The sequence below is a fragment of the Leucoraja erinacea genome, chromosome 8, assembly GCF_028641065.1.
Source record: "Leucoraja erinacea ecotype New England chromosome 8, Leri_hhj_1, whole genome shotgun sequence".
Taxonomy (NCBI): Eukaryota; Metazoa; Chordata; class Chondrichthyes; order Rajiformes; family Rajidae; genus Leucoraja; species Leucoraja erinaceus.
Genome location: NC_073384.1, coordinates 70,191,557 through 70,206,810, shown reverse-complemented (window position 1 = coordinate 70,206,810; position 15,254 = coordinate 70,191,557). Strand labels below are relative to the sequence as shown.

The 15,254-nt window shown below is 45.2% G+C and overlaps 1 protein-coding gene across 3 annotated transcripts in view; it reads right to left on the bottom strand.

Annotated features, from left to right (window-relative positions):
• LOC129699831 (protein EFR3 homolog B-like) overlaps nucleotides 1–14,790 on the bottom strand; it is a 104,651-nt gene extending 89,861 nt beyond the window's left edge. Inside the window, exons 1-2 of one of the 3 annotated variants that reach the window (XM_055639953.1) lie at nucleotides 14,580–14,790; nucleotides 13,333–13,409 (exon numbers count right to left, since the gene is read on the bottom strand). The gene's annotated coding sequence lies outside the window, so the exon portion shown is untranslated. Of the gene's footprint in view, nucleotides 1–13,332; nucleotides 13,612–14,579 lie in introns of those variants that run through there. The other 2 variants (XM_055639955.1, XM_055639954.1) reach the window with 2 other exon arrangements.
• Between the last annotated feature and the right edge of the window lie 464 nt (nucleotides 14,791–15,254).

The following is a 15,254-nucleotide window of genomic DNA, read 5'->3' as shown; positions in this document are numbered from 1 at the left end:
TCAATTCCCTAGACAAAGTCCAATGTCCACAATGGGGTAGAGGTAAATCAGAATATGAGAGGAATAGATTGGGTAGATGCACAGTGTCTTGCCCAGAGAAGATGAATAGTGGACCTGAGGACATGGGTTTAAGGTGAAAAGATTTAATAGGAATCTGAACTGTAAAATTTTCACACGTAGGGGAGTGTGTATGAGTGTGTGCGTGTGGAACAAGCTGCCAGAGGAAGTAGTTGAGGCAGGAACTAACCCAACATTTAAGAAACAGTTAGACAGGTACATGGATAGGACGGGTTTGGTGGGAAATGGACCAAATGTGGGCAGGTGGGACTAGTGAAGTTAGGACATGGTGGCAAGTTGGGGAGTAGTGCCTGTTTCCACACGGTATCACTCTATCACACACAGTACCCTAGCTTATGGAAGAATCGTTCAGAAGCCTGATAATGGTGGGGAGGAAGCTGTTCATGAGATTTGTGGTGTGTGCTTTCAAGTTTCTGTACCATCTTCAGGGTGGGAGCAGGGAGAAGGTGTGATCAGGGTGGGACAACTCTTTGATTATGTTAGAAAAAGGACACAAAGTGCTGGTGTAGCTCAGTGGGTCAAGCAGCAGCTCTGGGGAACTTGGACAGATTAAGTTTTGGGTAGGGACCCTTTTTCAGATTCAACTGATAACTTTATTCTGCACCTTTCTTTGTAACCTTTGATTATGTTGGTTGCTTTTCAGAAGCAGCGTGAAGTGTAGATGGAGTCAGTGATGGGAAGGCTGGGCTGTGTAATGGACTGGGCTACATCCACAACTCTGCAATTTCTTATGTTCTTGGACAGAGTTGTTCCCAAACCAAGCTGTGATGCAACCTAACAATATGACTTCTATGGTACATCTGTAGAGGTTTCTAAGGGTCATTGGAGACATGCTAAATTTCCTCAGTCTCCTCAGCAAGTAGAAGCGCTGGTGTGCCGTCTTAGATGTTGCATCAATGTGGTTGGTCCATGACAGATCGTTGGTAACATCAATGTCAAGGAACCATTTCCACATCTACACCATTGATGCTGACTGGAGCATGTACTCCACCACGCTTCCTGGAGTCAATAACTAGCTCCTTCATCTTGCTGACATTGAGGGAGGTTATTGTTCTTCTGACTTCTTTATCATTCCAAGTAGAGAGCCAGTGGCGCATCTTTTTCTTGATTGCATCTATGTGCTGAGCCCAGGATAGTTCATCTGTTATTAACGTCCAGGAAATTGAAGTTGCTGTTATCCACTGAACAGCAATAAAAGCTGGCATATAGTCACTTGACTTTCCTCTTTCTGAAGTCAATGATGAGTTCCTTGTTTTTGTTGACTATGTCTGAGAGGATATTGTTGCAACATCACTCATCCTGATAGTCAATCTGTCTCCTGCATGCTGCTGCCTCATCACTGTAATTGGTCCAATAACAATGGAGTCGTCTGCAAATGTAGAGATGGTATTGGAGCAGTGTTTAGCCTCATGATCATGGGTGTAAATAGAGTGGCTTAGGGGACTGAGATCACAACCCTTAGATGTATCTATGCTGATGGAATTTTTATGTGGAAAATTATGACTTGTTGCATTTTGTAAAGTTAAATCAGGGCAGAGCTTGCACTGTAAATGGCAAGCTCTGGAAAATGTTGTAGAACAGAGAGACCAGGGGTAAAATTCCCTGAAAAAGAACATCCAGGTAAACAGGGTGTAGAGGAAGTTATTTGGTATGCTTGCCTTCACCAAAGGTCTGTTTATTATCACGTGTACCAATTAAGGTACAGTGAAACTCGAATTACCATACAGCCGTACTAAAAAAAGCAACAAGACACACAACTTCATAAAAGTTAACATAAACATCCACCACAGCGGTTCCACACATTCCTCACTGTGATGGAAGGCAATCTTCTTCCTCTTTATTCTCCCGCGGTCGGGGCAGTCGAACCATCCGCAGTGGGGGCGATCAAAGCTCCCATGTCGGGGAGATCGAAGCTTCTGCAGCTTGGAGCTCCCGAAGTTGGTCTCTAATCAGGAACTGCGAGCTCCACGATGTTAAAGACCGCAGGCTCCTGCGGTTGGAGCTCCGAGGTCGATCCCCAACGGGGATCGCCAGTTCCATGACGGTAAGTCTGCAGGCTCCCGCAGATGGAGCTCCCGAAGTCGGTCTCCAGCAGAGGCCACCAGCTCCACGATGTTAGGAGCTACGATACGGAGAATTTTTTTTTTCATCTCCGTCGAGGTAAGAGATTTTAAAAAGTCCCCCCCCCCCCCACATAAAACAAGCTAAAGAACACTAAAACATACATTTAACACCTACTAAAAAACACCAAAGAAAGGACAAGACAGACTGTTAGCGAGGCGGCCATTGCGGGCGTTTAGAGGGTTTGGGACATCATGTTGCAGTTATACAAGTTGCTGGTGAAATCACATTGTACAAAGTTCTGGTCACCCAGGTATAGGAAGGATGTCATTAAGCTGGAAAAAATTATGATTATTTTATCGGGAGTTAAAAAGAGATGTTGGATAGACTGAGACTTTTTCCTGGAGTGAAGGGTGACCTTGTGGGGATGGGAAAAAATAGCAAAGCAGGAATACTCCTTAAAACTGTATAATTGATAAATATTTGTGTACCAATATGCCCAAGTTCAGGCAATATAGGAAGTAAACATATGCATTGTGCAAGCAAAGGAGAAGGCAAATGAAATGCTGGCAATTATTAAGGGAAATTGAATTTAAAAAGTAAGGATGTCTTTCTGGGCATATATCAGGCTTTGTTGTGGCATCATTTGGAAATACTGTGTGCAATTTTGGTCCCCTGATTTAAAAATAATATATTTTTATTTTACATTATAATATTTAATTCTATAATAATTAAGTACTTAATTATTAGAATATATTTCATTTAAAAAAAAGAAAATATAATTTTTCTTGTGAGTCAAGGCAGCACAGATTTACTGGTACCTCCTGGGAAGTGGTGATGATCTACGAGGAGCACAATCTAAATGGAATTAAAACAATTAGTGGAGATCTCACTTAGATGCATAACATTCTGAGGTGAAATTATAGTTTAGTTTAGTTTTTACTTTAGAGATACTTTAGAGAAACAGGCCCCTCAGCGCACCCTCAGCCCACCGAGTCCGCAGCAATCACCAACCAGCACACAGATTTTTGAGAGCAAGCGAAGCGACCGAGCACTTGCGGGTGGGGTCCAGGGGCTCATGAAGCTCATGGGTTTTAGCCATTCTGACATCCTTTCCCTGTACAATTTTTCAATGATTCCTGAGTATTTTGGCAATAAATTATTTGATAATTGTTGATATAGATCTACTTAGTCAGTACCATATTAAACATACAGTATGTATTTGCAACTACAATAAGAATCTTGGTTTCTTACCTTTTATGCCTACTTAAAATTCCCTGCTGGGTGAGGACTGGGGTGTAGATGTATTTGATGCCGATGCACTCCTTGCTTGCAATTTATCATGTAGCATGCTTTGCTTTGCAGAGGAAGTTCTCAGAAAACTGTCTTTCATGGCAAGGTACATCTGCATTACTGATTTTCTCAATCAGTGAGGACTGCAATGTTTGAAGACTCATTAATCCTGTTTTATTTTTTCTTACGATGCTGAAAACACGTTCACATGCCGCATTTGAATGTGGTATAACAAGAAGTCCCTTCATGACTTTATCGAGTAATGGGAACCTTTTGCAGCCATTTGCATCTTTCATATTGGAGATAATATCCCACTTCTTGTCCACTCTGACGGCTGCATCTAACAGTTCCGGTACCTCACTGAAACTTTCAACCTGATAGTTTGCATATTCCACTTCCAGTCGATCAACTACATCAGAACTTGTATCATGCAGAATGTTTGGGAACTTCTCCACAAAAACCATCACATAGTTCCTTAAGTGCCTGTCCCACTTGCGTGTCCTTGGCACGCAAATCACCCAACCTCGTGGTCGCGTTGAGCCGAGACGGTCGAGCGAAGGTCGGGTGCAATTACATGCGTACGCACATCCGTCTGGAGCGCGTGGCGTTATTTGAAGATGGACATAAAGCTGGAGTAACTCAGCGGGATAGGCAGCATCTCTGGAGAGAAGCAATGGGTAACGTTTCGTGTCGAGACTCTTCTTCAGTTGGAAAAGAAGGGTCTTGACCCGAAACGTCACCCATTGCTTCTCTCCAGAGTTGCTACCTGTAAAAATGACTTATTGCACACACAAGTCTTTTACTGTAACTGTTTATTAAACTGACTCTTTAACACTAAGCTGTAGCTGTCCGTGGTCATCACTGGAGCTAGAGAGCGAGCTAGAGGTGGGGACACTACAATTATACTGGAGACAATGGGGAGTGGTTAGTAGTGGGGAGGTCACTATGGTTAAAGGAACATGCACTGATCTACATCCTTCCTCTTAGAAATAAAAGCATGGCAGGTAATATACAGAGTGACCACGGCTCATACGCTACGAACACAAACCGCACCGGTAACAGTTTAAAACTACGCGAACTCCCCGTAGCGGACAGGCGGCTTGACCAGCCGGCCAGAGCGGGTGCGCAAACCGCACTCCTCCTCCTCGGCGGGAACAGAAGGGACGGCAGCCGGGGCATCGGCAGTAAAGGCGGGCGGTGGAAGGAGAGGAGACGGCGGGGAGCCGGCCGGGGAGACCGGTTTGGCAGGCGAGGCAGGTTTGGCAGGCGAGGCAGGTTTGGCAGGCGAGGCAGGGGAACGGGGCTTTGGGGAGCGGGGGACCGAGAGTTGGGAGGGGAGTGTGCGAGGCATGCGAGGAGTTGCCGGGGCCGGCGGGGCAACGGGAGGGCTGGAGGGAATGGGGGGGTGGAACGGATCGGCGGGGGGCGGAGTGGGCTCGTTCACGAGCAGTAGGTGTTGGCGGGAGCGACGGTAGATAGCTCCCTCGTAGTAGACGAAGTAGGAACGCGGTGAACCGGCGTCACCGACCACGACAGCCAGGCGGTAGTGACCAGAGGGGGACTGCATGCGAACCACCTGCCCCGGGAACAGCCGTGGAAGGGGCCGGGCGGACTTGTCAAAGGAGCGCTTCTGGATATCTTTCTTTTGGACAATGCGCTCAGTGACAGTGGCAGGGTTCTGGACCGAGGGTTTGAGGGACTGTTGAGAGACCGGCAGGGGAGGTCTGGTGGTGCGGGACACGAGGCGCTGGGCAGGGGAACCGAGCGCGGGGTCGCGGGAAATGTTGCGGAGGTTAAGGAGGGCAAGGTGGAAGTCGGAACGGAAAAGGCGGCAGTGTTCCAGCAGCTCCTTGGCACTGCGGACCGCCCGTTCAGCAAGTCCGTTGCTTTGAGGATACTCGGGGCTGCTGGTGATGTGGTGAAAGTTCCAACGGGCAGCGAAGGCACGGAACTCAGCGCTGGAAAATTGGCTGCCGTTGTCCGATCGGAAGGTCACCGGGGAGCCGAAGGTGGGGAAGTGGCGGCGAAGCTTCCCGATGACAGCGGCAGAAGTGATGGAGGGCAGCTGATCCACCTCGAACCAGCTGGAATAGGAGTCCACCAGGACCAGGAAGTGCTTTCCGCGCCACTCGAACAGGTCAGTGGCAATGGCCATCCATGGGAGCTCGGGAGCCGGCGGCTGCAGGAGCGGCTGGTGCTGCTGATGGGGATGCAGGGTGTTGGAGGCAGCGCAAGCGGAGACCCTGTCACGGATGTCTTGAGCCATGCCTGGCCAGTAGAATTGGCTCTGGGCCTGGGACAAAGTAGCTTCCACCCCGGGGTGGCCGCTGTGAGCAGATTGGAAATAGTGATCCCACAGAGCGGCAGGCACCACGACTTTGTGACCCTTTACCACCACGCCGGCGTGCAGCACCAATTCATCCCGAATCAGGAAGTAAGGCACCACGCCTGCAGGCAGTTCGGAGCGTCGGTCAGGCCAACCACGGCGGATAACGTCCACATGCACTGATCTACACTACCGGTCCTGCTGAGTTACTGCTGCATTTTGTGTCTATCTTCAATTTTCTTGTGGGAGTAGAACTGGGGGCGGATCCGGACCGCAACGGCTGTGAGCCCCAGGCCGAGTTCGGCGATCATTTGCCTGCTTCTGCTGATGTTGGAGGTGAGACGTTGCGTCGCGCGAGAGTCTTGGGCCAGTCCCACTTTGGCCGTCAGTTCCGCGACACGCCGTTGGCGCGTGAAGATTTAGTTCGCTGCAAGAATTTTGGAGCCACGCGCGATGTCGGGACCAGCCCCGCACAACTCCATACCCCTCTGCGCTTCTAAGTGGGACCGACCCCGCGCGGCCATACGGTGCCCGTATGCCTCAAGCGACCACGAGGTCGCGTAATTTGCGAGCCAAGGACGCATAAGTGGGACAGGCCCTTTACTGAGCAATAGAAGTGATCCGTGTCCTGCTTTGTCAGGCATGATGGGGATTCTGCTTCACTTCTTATAATCCTTTGCCTCTTTTCCAATCATGAGCTGTTCATTACATTTTTTATTTTCTCTCTTTCCGAATTCAACTTTTTTCAAGTCTGATGAGAACTCTGAAATAACTGTTGGTCTCACAAATGTAACAAGCAAATCATGGAAGACTCTTTGCAACTCCCTGTCAAGGATATGTAGACAAGGCTCCTCTCTCTGTAGAAGAAGGTTGATCTTATCAAAGATCTTGTTGCTGTACTTCAGAAAAAAAAAAGTTTAGTTTGGGGTGAAATCATTAAGCGGTGGACCCTGGCTAAACGTGACTCTTGTAACTGAGATGGAGAATGTGCACTGCCAGACTTGGAAATGATGAGACGGTTCTGTCAGTTTACTTTTCACAGCTTTTGATGCAGACTGTTTGGTTCCAAGAGTGGAAGCAGCCATCTTTTGTACAGTTTTTGTATTAGTACTACTCTCGGACATAATTGGTTTTGATTTTGCTCCAGCAGTGGATGACATTTGCGTTGCCTTTGGTGTTGATGTTTTACTTTTCGTGGATGAACCTTGTTTCACTGGTACAGTTGCACAACAAGAGGTTAATCTTTGACATTGTTTCTGTGTTTTGTCAGCAGATGAAGCTTGCTTCACTGGTGCAGATGCTGGCGTGGAGGATGGTCCTTGATTTGTTGTTACTGATGAGCTTTTGTGTATTTGTCTTCCTCTTTGAAAACGAGTTGCAGTGGTTCCCATTATGACATAAGTCTGTCAATACAAATTCCAAGGGACAGCCACTGATTTGATCCATGCTTCAAGATTTTTCTCACACCTGTATCAAACAAAATCTTCCACGATTGCAAGGCTTTTGGCCTTTTAAAATGGAAATGAGGAAAAACTCTTTCACACAGAGTTCTGAGTGTGTGGAATTCTCTGCCTCAGAGGGTGGTGGATACTTTCTCTGGATAGTTTCAAGAGAGAGCTAGATGGGGCTCTTACAGATAGCGGAGTCAGTGGATATGGGGAGAAGGCAGGAACAGGGTACTGATTGTGGATGATAAGCCATGATCACATTGAATGGCGGTGCTGGCTCAAAGGGCCAAATGGCCTACTCCTGCACCTATTGTCTGTCTATCTATCTATTTACTACTCTTTTCTTGGTAGTAGTATATGTTGATTAACAATTCATCAATGGCAATCGATTGTGATTTGGATGCTTTTTCTGCTGTATTGTGTGCCATGTGACATCAACTACATAGCACTGACTAGACTCCTTTTGAACAAATGCAGCTACACCTTTGTGTCTACCAAACATCACATTATCAGCTGCAAAAGCAATGCAATTTCTCCAAGGAATCATCTCCTTTACTAAGTAACCTGAACATGAACCATCAATCAGTAAGGGCAGGCAAGCTTAGTAGGTCTTGAACAACTTTTCCTTTTACATCATCATAAGTTGTTAACAGACAGGATAAAGCTGGTCAGACCCACCGTCATTAGATCCATCAGTTGCCAAACTGAACGGACACGTACAGCTTTCTCAGCAATCGTGGAGACTAGGTTTGCTCAAATCACCGATAATCGCCGATGTTTTAGTCCGAGCACAGGCGTCCTTGGCAGCAATTTTTGCAGCTGGAAACATTTTCCCCAAAATAAGGCCAGCATGATCAGATGACGATATAGGAAAATTTTGTTCCACCAAAAAACTAACGACACTGACATCAGTATCCACTGTTCCGAAGTATTTATCAAGAATCCCCCGTGTAGAAGGTGCCTTTGCAGTCTCCCAATGTTCACACTTATATCAGCACTGCAAACAGTACAAAATGTGAAATATTCTCCTTTACTTGACTTCCTAACTCACGGCCATTCCGCATGGTAATCCTCCTTGTATTTTCTGATAGTACTTGACCTTCTTCGTGGATGCCATTTTGCAAGTTTGTTTTCGCGAAAAACTCCCAACCCAACCAACATGTGTAGCACTATCAGTGCAGGATGCAAACACACTGACATGGAACCCGCGGAAATGTTGTCAAAAATAAGCGAATCTGTGACCATAACCTGCAAAATTTCATGCCTTCCCTTCTGCGACCAGTCAAATTTGTCTGCGGCTTCCGTAAAATAAAAGCCCAAAGTCGTGGTAAATACACAAACTTGCCAACAAGGAAACCTTTTAATGTTTGTCTATGGGGGTACGCAAATAGAATTGAGTATATTTAAAATTGAAAAAATGAATATAAAAACATTTATTGATGAAACAGCTTGATAACTGAATTGATTTCATAATTACTTTATATTAAGAATTATTTTTTTTCTATTAGAATACATTGTTATGTGTGTGGATGCAATACAAAATGTTCATACCTAAACACCCACCTCTAAGAATTATTGGACGAAGCCTAAATGAAGGAATACGGTGGCAAGATACTTTTGAGAGCAAGACCATGCGAACTGAGGAGTGTTTTTTTTTCTTGCTGTTAAAACTTACGAATTGTAATGTTTAAAAAAAGGCAAGATGGGAAATAATGAAATTCACACACATAAAACACTGACAAATACACAAATGAAACATTATTCATCATTTATTCTTTTCAAGTTCAAACACAATAATACATTATACCGTGAACATAACATTAACATGAGTTATTCCCTCCAAAGATTGAACTCCACGCTGTGGGAAGTGGTGTGTTCCATGCACTGCTGCATAGTGTGAGATGTGGGTGGCCCATCTCAGCTGTTCGATCGTGTGTATGTGAATGATACGGGGCTTGATAAGGGATGATGTATGACTTGGCAATGAAAATGTGCGTGCAGTCACTGTGTAGATTCCTTCTCACCGGAGTTATCGTTGTGCACAGTGCAGTGAAGTGTCGCAGTTTTGTTGCGTTGTAATATGCGTCGAGGTTCAGCGTGAGTCTCGAGACTTTTAGGGGCATTTATTTAATATTTTTAACAATAATGATACGTAATAGAAAGGAAATTTTCACAATTTTTCATTAGAAACTTCAAAAATCCAAGAGATTTCTACTATGTCGGGATGTCTAGAGATTGAGGCATTTTCCAGGTGTCTCCCGCCAAATCCGGGAGAGTTGGCAGCTCTGCGTATATTTACTCTTCTACACAAACCAGGGACAATTTACATTTATACCAAGCCAACTTACGTCTTTGGAATGTGAGAGTAAACCGAAGATCTCAGAGAAAACCCACGCAGTCACAGGTTTTTTTTTTTTAAGGCAGCGATTGACAGATTCTTGATTAGTAAGGGTATCAAGGGTTATGTGGAGAAGGCAATAGAATGGCGTTGAGAGGAATAGATAGATCAGCCATGATTGAATGGCATATTGGACTCCATGGGCCCAATGGCCTAATTCTGCTACTATGGCATAAACTTATGAAAACTGCCACAGTAGGCTGCTTCTTATCTCTCCCCCCCCCCCCCCACCCCCTCCCCTGCTTCAACCTCTTCCCACTGTCATCTGGGATATGTTGCATGCTCTCCACCATTTCAACATTTCCACATTTCTGGTCCCCACCGCATCATCTTTCACATGGGCTTCCAGTCCCTACACACACTTTCATTCCATTGTTCGTCCCATAACAGTTTCTCTTTTAATTTATCCCAGTTTACAAATTAAAGGCGCAGTCCCGCAGCTCCAACACCAAGACCTGGAGCGCGGCCTTGCATCACCCGGCGCGGCTTTAATGGCCGCGGGACTTAGTTACCATCGCCCGCCGGGGGCTTTGACTCTGACATCGGGTGGAGAATGGGGAGTGCAGGGGAGAGATAAAACTTTGCCTTCCATCACAGTGAGGATGAGATTCACTGCGATGGATGTTTGTGTAAATTGTGTTGTGTCTTGGTTCTTTTTCTTGTTTGTATGACCGCAGAAACCAAATTTCAATGAGGTTCACTCAATGAGGTTCAAATGACAACAAATAAATTGTATCATTGTATCACATTCACGTGGGCCCAGTTATGCCTGCCTCTTTGTTAGCTACATGAAGCAGTCTTTATTTCAAACCTACCTTGGCACCACTACCTATTTTTTTTTCTCCCCTATAATTAAAGACTGCATTGTTGCTGCCTCCTGCTCCCTCGCAAACATCAAAACTTAATCAGCTTTGTTACTAACTGCCTCTAACTGGCCTCAACTTCACTTGGACCATTTACAACACCTCTCCTTCCTTTGAGCAAAACACAAAGTGCTGGAGTGACTCAGCTAGTTATGTAGCATCTTTGGACGGAATGGATTGACCATGTTTAATATCGGGACGTTTCTTCAATCAGTAGAAGAGTGCTGAACTCGTACGTCACCTAATCATACCCTCCATAGATGCTGCCTGACTCACTCTGTTCCTGCAGCTACTCTCCTTTTTTGGCTACATGTGTGGCAGCTGATCCTGATCTCTTTGTAAATATTTTCATTAACAAAACTCTAGATAACATTCATTATAATGATTAATACTCCTTGAGAAATTTAACCTTCAAACTCATGAATTATATTAGAGCAGTTTTTTTTACAGTGAGCTTAGTAACAGAATCGGAAAGTTTATTTGAGTGAACCATTTAGGATATTAATTTAGGATATAAAAAGATTTAGGATGCTCATTGCAAAATCTCCTCAAGGTAGTTATTTCCTACATGTTTAGGATATTACCCACCGTAAGTGCCCAAGGCTACACCTTTGTACAAACAAGACAAAAACTGGGTCATATTAAAGGTACTATGGTAGACAAGAAAACTTTGATTTTAGGTGGAATGCTGATATTATTATACAATGTTCAACAATTGGCTACTCTGTCATTTATCAGAGAAGAATAATTTAAAAACTGCTTACAATTTTTTAAATAGTTTGCAGTGTAGAAATTGCTCCTCCATTGTACTGACTAAACAGTCTCGACACTGAAGTCTAATCTGAAATTCAGTTCAACCAATTATATATTTAGAGCTGATAATAACTTATTATGTTGCAAAACTTACCTTCAGCGGCGCTGCAGTTCTGCCGCTGCCCGTGTGCGCGACTTTGAGAGGGGGGTGGGTTTAAAACGCGATTTTCTCTAGGCTGTTGAAATCGATGTTTTTCAGCCTACTTAGTTGCTGACGAAAAATCGCTGCGAAATTCGTTCGCTGCAGGTATTTTTAAACTGTTGGTTTACATGGGTGTGGCCAAAGGGGGAGATGGCAGCCCTATCGGCAGTCTGTTTGTCTTTTCATTCTTTTTTTGCTATTTTTTTTTTTTTTAGTTTGTTCTAAGTTTGTTTTATTGTTCTTTGGTGTGTTTTATGTGGGGGGAGGGGAGTGGGGGAAATGTTTTTCATGTTCTTACCATCCCAGAGATGTGATCAATTTTTGGATCACATTCTCCGGGTGCTGCGGCCTACAATCGCTGGAGCTGGAAGCCTCCTCGGACTGTCGTGAGCCCCACCCCAGGGCGCGGATTTAACATCGGAGCGGGTCGCTTGCCCGGGATCGCTCCCACCGTGACCACCGCAGACTTTAACATCAAGGGCTCGTAGTCTCGGGTGAGGCCGAGTCGGGTGCTCCAACGCCGCGGAGGGCTCGACCAGCCCCGACGTGAGATACGATCGCCCGGCGCGGGGGAGCTGACATACCCCCTATGCGGGAGTGGAGCGCCTCAACGCGGAGGGCCTGAACGCTGGCTACGGGAGTCAAGATCGTCCCGTCAACGGGGGCTCGAGGCCCACGACCGAGGAAGAGCTAGGGGAAGGACTTGAACTTTATTTTGCCTTCCACCACTGTGAGGAGTGTGTAGGAGTCACTATGGTGAATGTTCAATGTTAAAATGTGTTTTGATTGTTCCGTTTCCAAGATGGCTGTCGGAAGGGAAAGTGAACGCTAGCGCGATTAGCTGCCGCTGCTCTCTCGCTGAATTGGGTATTGTTGATGTCTTTACTATTTATTTTTTGTTGTTATTTTTTTTTGTTTTGTTTCATTCCGCTTACTTGTTTTGTAATCTGCTTACTAAATTTTGTATGGTGTCCTTGAGAGTCCTTGAAAGGCGCCCATAGGTATAATGTATTATTATTATTATTTAATTGTTAGAGTAGATTAAAAATCATCCTATAAAGCCGCAAACTCCGACAACGGGACGGATCTCATGTAGGGGACAAGGCAAGGTAGGTTGTTTATTTTTACATTAAAAAGGGCTTCTTAAGATCCCTTTACACAAAATGTTATGTTGCGAATAGCTGACTTGAGGGCCCATTCAATCCCGCAGTGTTTTTCATGCCATAAGGGCTTCAAATTCACCGCAATGGCAGCGTTCCAAACCAGCGCGTTCCACAGAATCCAACAAGCTGATTTAAATGGCCATTAATTTACAGCAATTGAACACTAAATCCTTTCCATTTGGCCTATGAATTAATGTCAATGAGATTTAAAAATCATGTTTTATTGTGAATTCTTGTGTGAATGTTCTTTGGACACTTAGGCTATTTAAAAATGTTAATCTTTCCTTTAGAAATGGATAGATGTTTAGATCTAGTAATTGAATTTTGGAATTAGCTACAATTGGGTAACTAACTAATTATATGCTTTAATTTCAGGTCATCCAAGTAAGATTGTTTAATATTTGTTTCAGAATGCTTCAATCTATAATAACTGAAATTTTCTTTCAGTTCTCTTAATTTTTAATCAAGTTATGGCCATTTCACTGTCCTTGATCACATCTTTTGTGTTAAGTCAATGGAAAATCAATAGGGAACAAGATGCTAATTTCCGAGTATGAAAATGGCCATAACTTGTTTAATACTGAAGATATGAAAGTGAATTAGGTGTCAAATTAAACTTATTTTTATGCTTTATCTGATGGGATAAATTGCAGACTTAATTTTTTAAATCTCAAAATTTTGTAACATTGCTAATTTAATAAGACTCAATTCACAAAGCAATACATCTCCAGGCAGTTGTGGACTTACAAACATTTGCAGTTGTAATTCTGCACTGTAAGCTTCACCATTTTCTCCAGACTGCGCCATAAACGTCAAGATCATATCTAGAAAAAAATACGAACTTGACAGTGCCACTCGCAAAGAAACAGTCTGCGCATGTGAACTTTAATCAGGACAGTCTAATCACACAGTAATGTTCAAGCAAGTGCAGAGCTGCAGCAGGAAGCCAAATGAAGATGATAACGGGGGAATTTGAGTCGGGTGGAGGCGATGCCAGCCCAGGTGCAGACAGCTGAGCAGGAGGCCAGTCTGGAAGACAAATATAACCACGAGTAGCCAGGTCATCGCCTATGGGTGCTTGGGAGACTAGTCCGAGCCGGCATGTGGAGAGGGAGGGGTTCTCAAACCTCGTACCACAAAAGCTATGTGGGAGGAGGCTAGACCAGGTACTCACTGGAAAGGGGGTTAGACCAGGTACTCACAGGAAAGGGGGTTAGACCAGGTACTCACAGGGAAGGGGGTTAGACCAGGTACTACAGGGAAGGGGGCTGGACCAGGTACTACAGGGAAGGGGGCTGGACCAGGTACTACAGGGAAGGGGGCTGGACCAGGTACTACAGGGAAGGGGGGCTAGACCAGGGGACCAGGGAAGGGGTTAGACCAGGTACGACCAGGGAAGGGGGTTAGACCAGGTACTACAGGGAAGGGGGGCTGGACCAGGTAATACAGGGGGCTAGACCAGGTACTACAGGGAAGGGGGCTGGACCAGGTACTCACAGGGAAGGGGGCTGGACCAGGTACTCACAGGGAAGGGGGTTAGACCAGGTACGACCAGGGAAGGGGGCTAGACCAGGGGGTGCTCACAGGGAAGGGGGCTGGACCAGGTACTCACAGGGAAGGGGGCTAGACCAGGTGCTCACAGGGAAGGGGGTTAGACCAGGTACTCACAGGGAAGGGGGCTAGACCAGGTACTACAGGGAAGGGGGCTTGACCAGGTAATACAGGGAAGGTGGTTAGACCAGGTACTCACAGGGAAGGGGGTTAGACCAGGTGCTCACAGGGAAGGGGGCTGGACCAGGTACTACAGGGAAGGGGGTTAGACCAGGTGCTCACAGGGAAGGGGGCTGGACCAGGTACTCGCAGGGAAGGGGGCTAGACCAGGTACTACAGGGAAGGGGGCTGGACCAGGTACTACAGGGAAGGGGGTTGGACCAGGTACTCGCAGGGAAGGGGGCTGGACCAGGTACTACAGGTAGGTATGTTGCAAAACCTACCTGAATCGTCGTTGAGAATCTGTCCCAGCCCGTGTGCGCGATTTTGGCGCTGTTTAGAGGGGGCGGGTTTAAAATGCGATTTTTACTAGGCTGTTGCAATCGAAAATGTTCAGCCTAGTAAATCATTAACGAAAAATCGCTGAAAGACCCTGTCGCAAAAGGTATTATTAGTTTTTATGGCCTTGTATAATAGTTATAGTAGTTTAAAAATCACTCTCTAAACCCGCGACCTCTCGCAGCCCCAGGGTTTTATAAAGCAAACAATTAAAGGTATGTACCTTCTTTTTACATTAAAAAGGGCTTCTTTAGAACCCTTTATACAAAGTTACTATTGCGAGTAGCTAATTTTGGGCTCTTTATATCCCGCAGTATTTTTCTGGGCATTTGAGGGCACTAATCTAGCGCAATGTGAACGTTCTAAACCAGCGCGTTCACGGGAACCCACTAGAAAGCTGATTTAAAATGGACTTTAATTTACAGCAATTGAACACTAAATTCCTTCCATTTGGCCTATAAATTAATGTAAATGAGATTTCAAAATCATGTTTTATTGAGAATTATTTATGAATATTATTTGGACACTTGGGCTATTTAAAAATGTTAATCATTTATTAAGAAATGGATAGATGTTTAGATCTTGTAATTGAAGTTTGAAATTAGCTACACTTAGGTAAC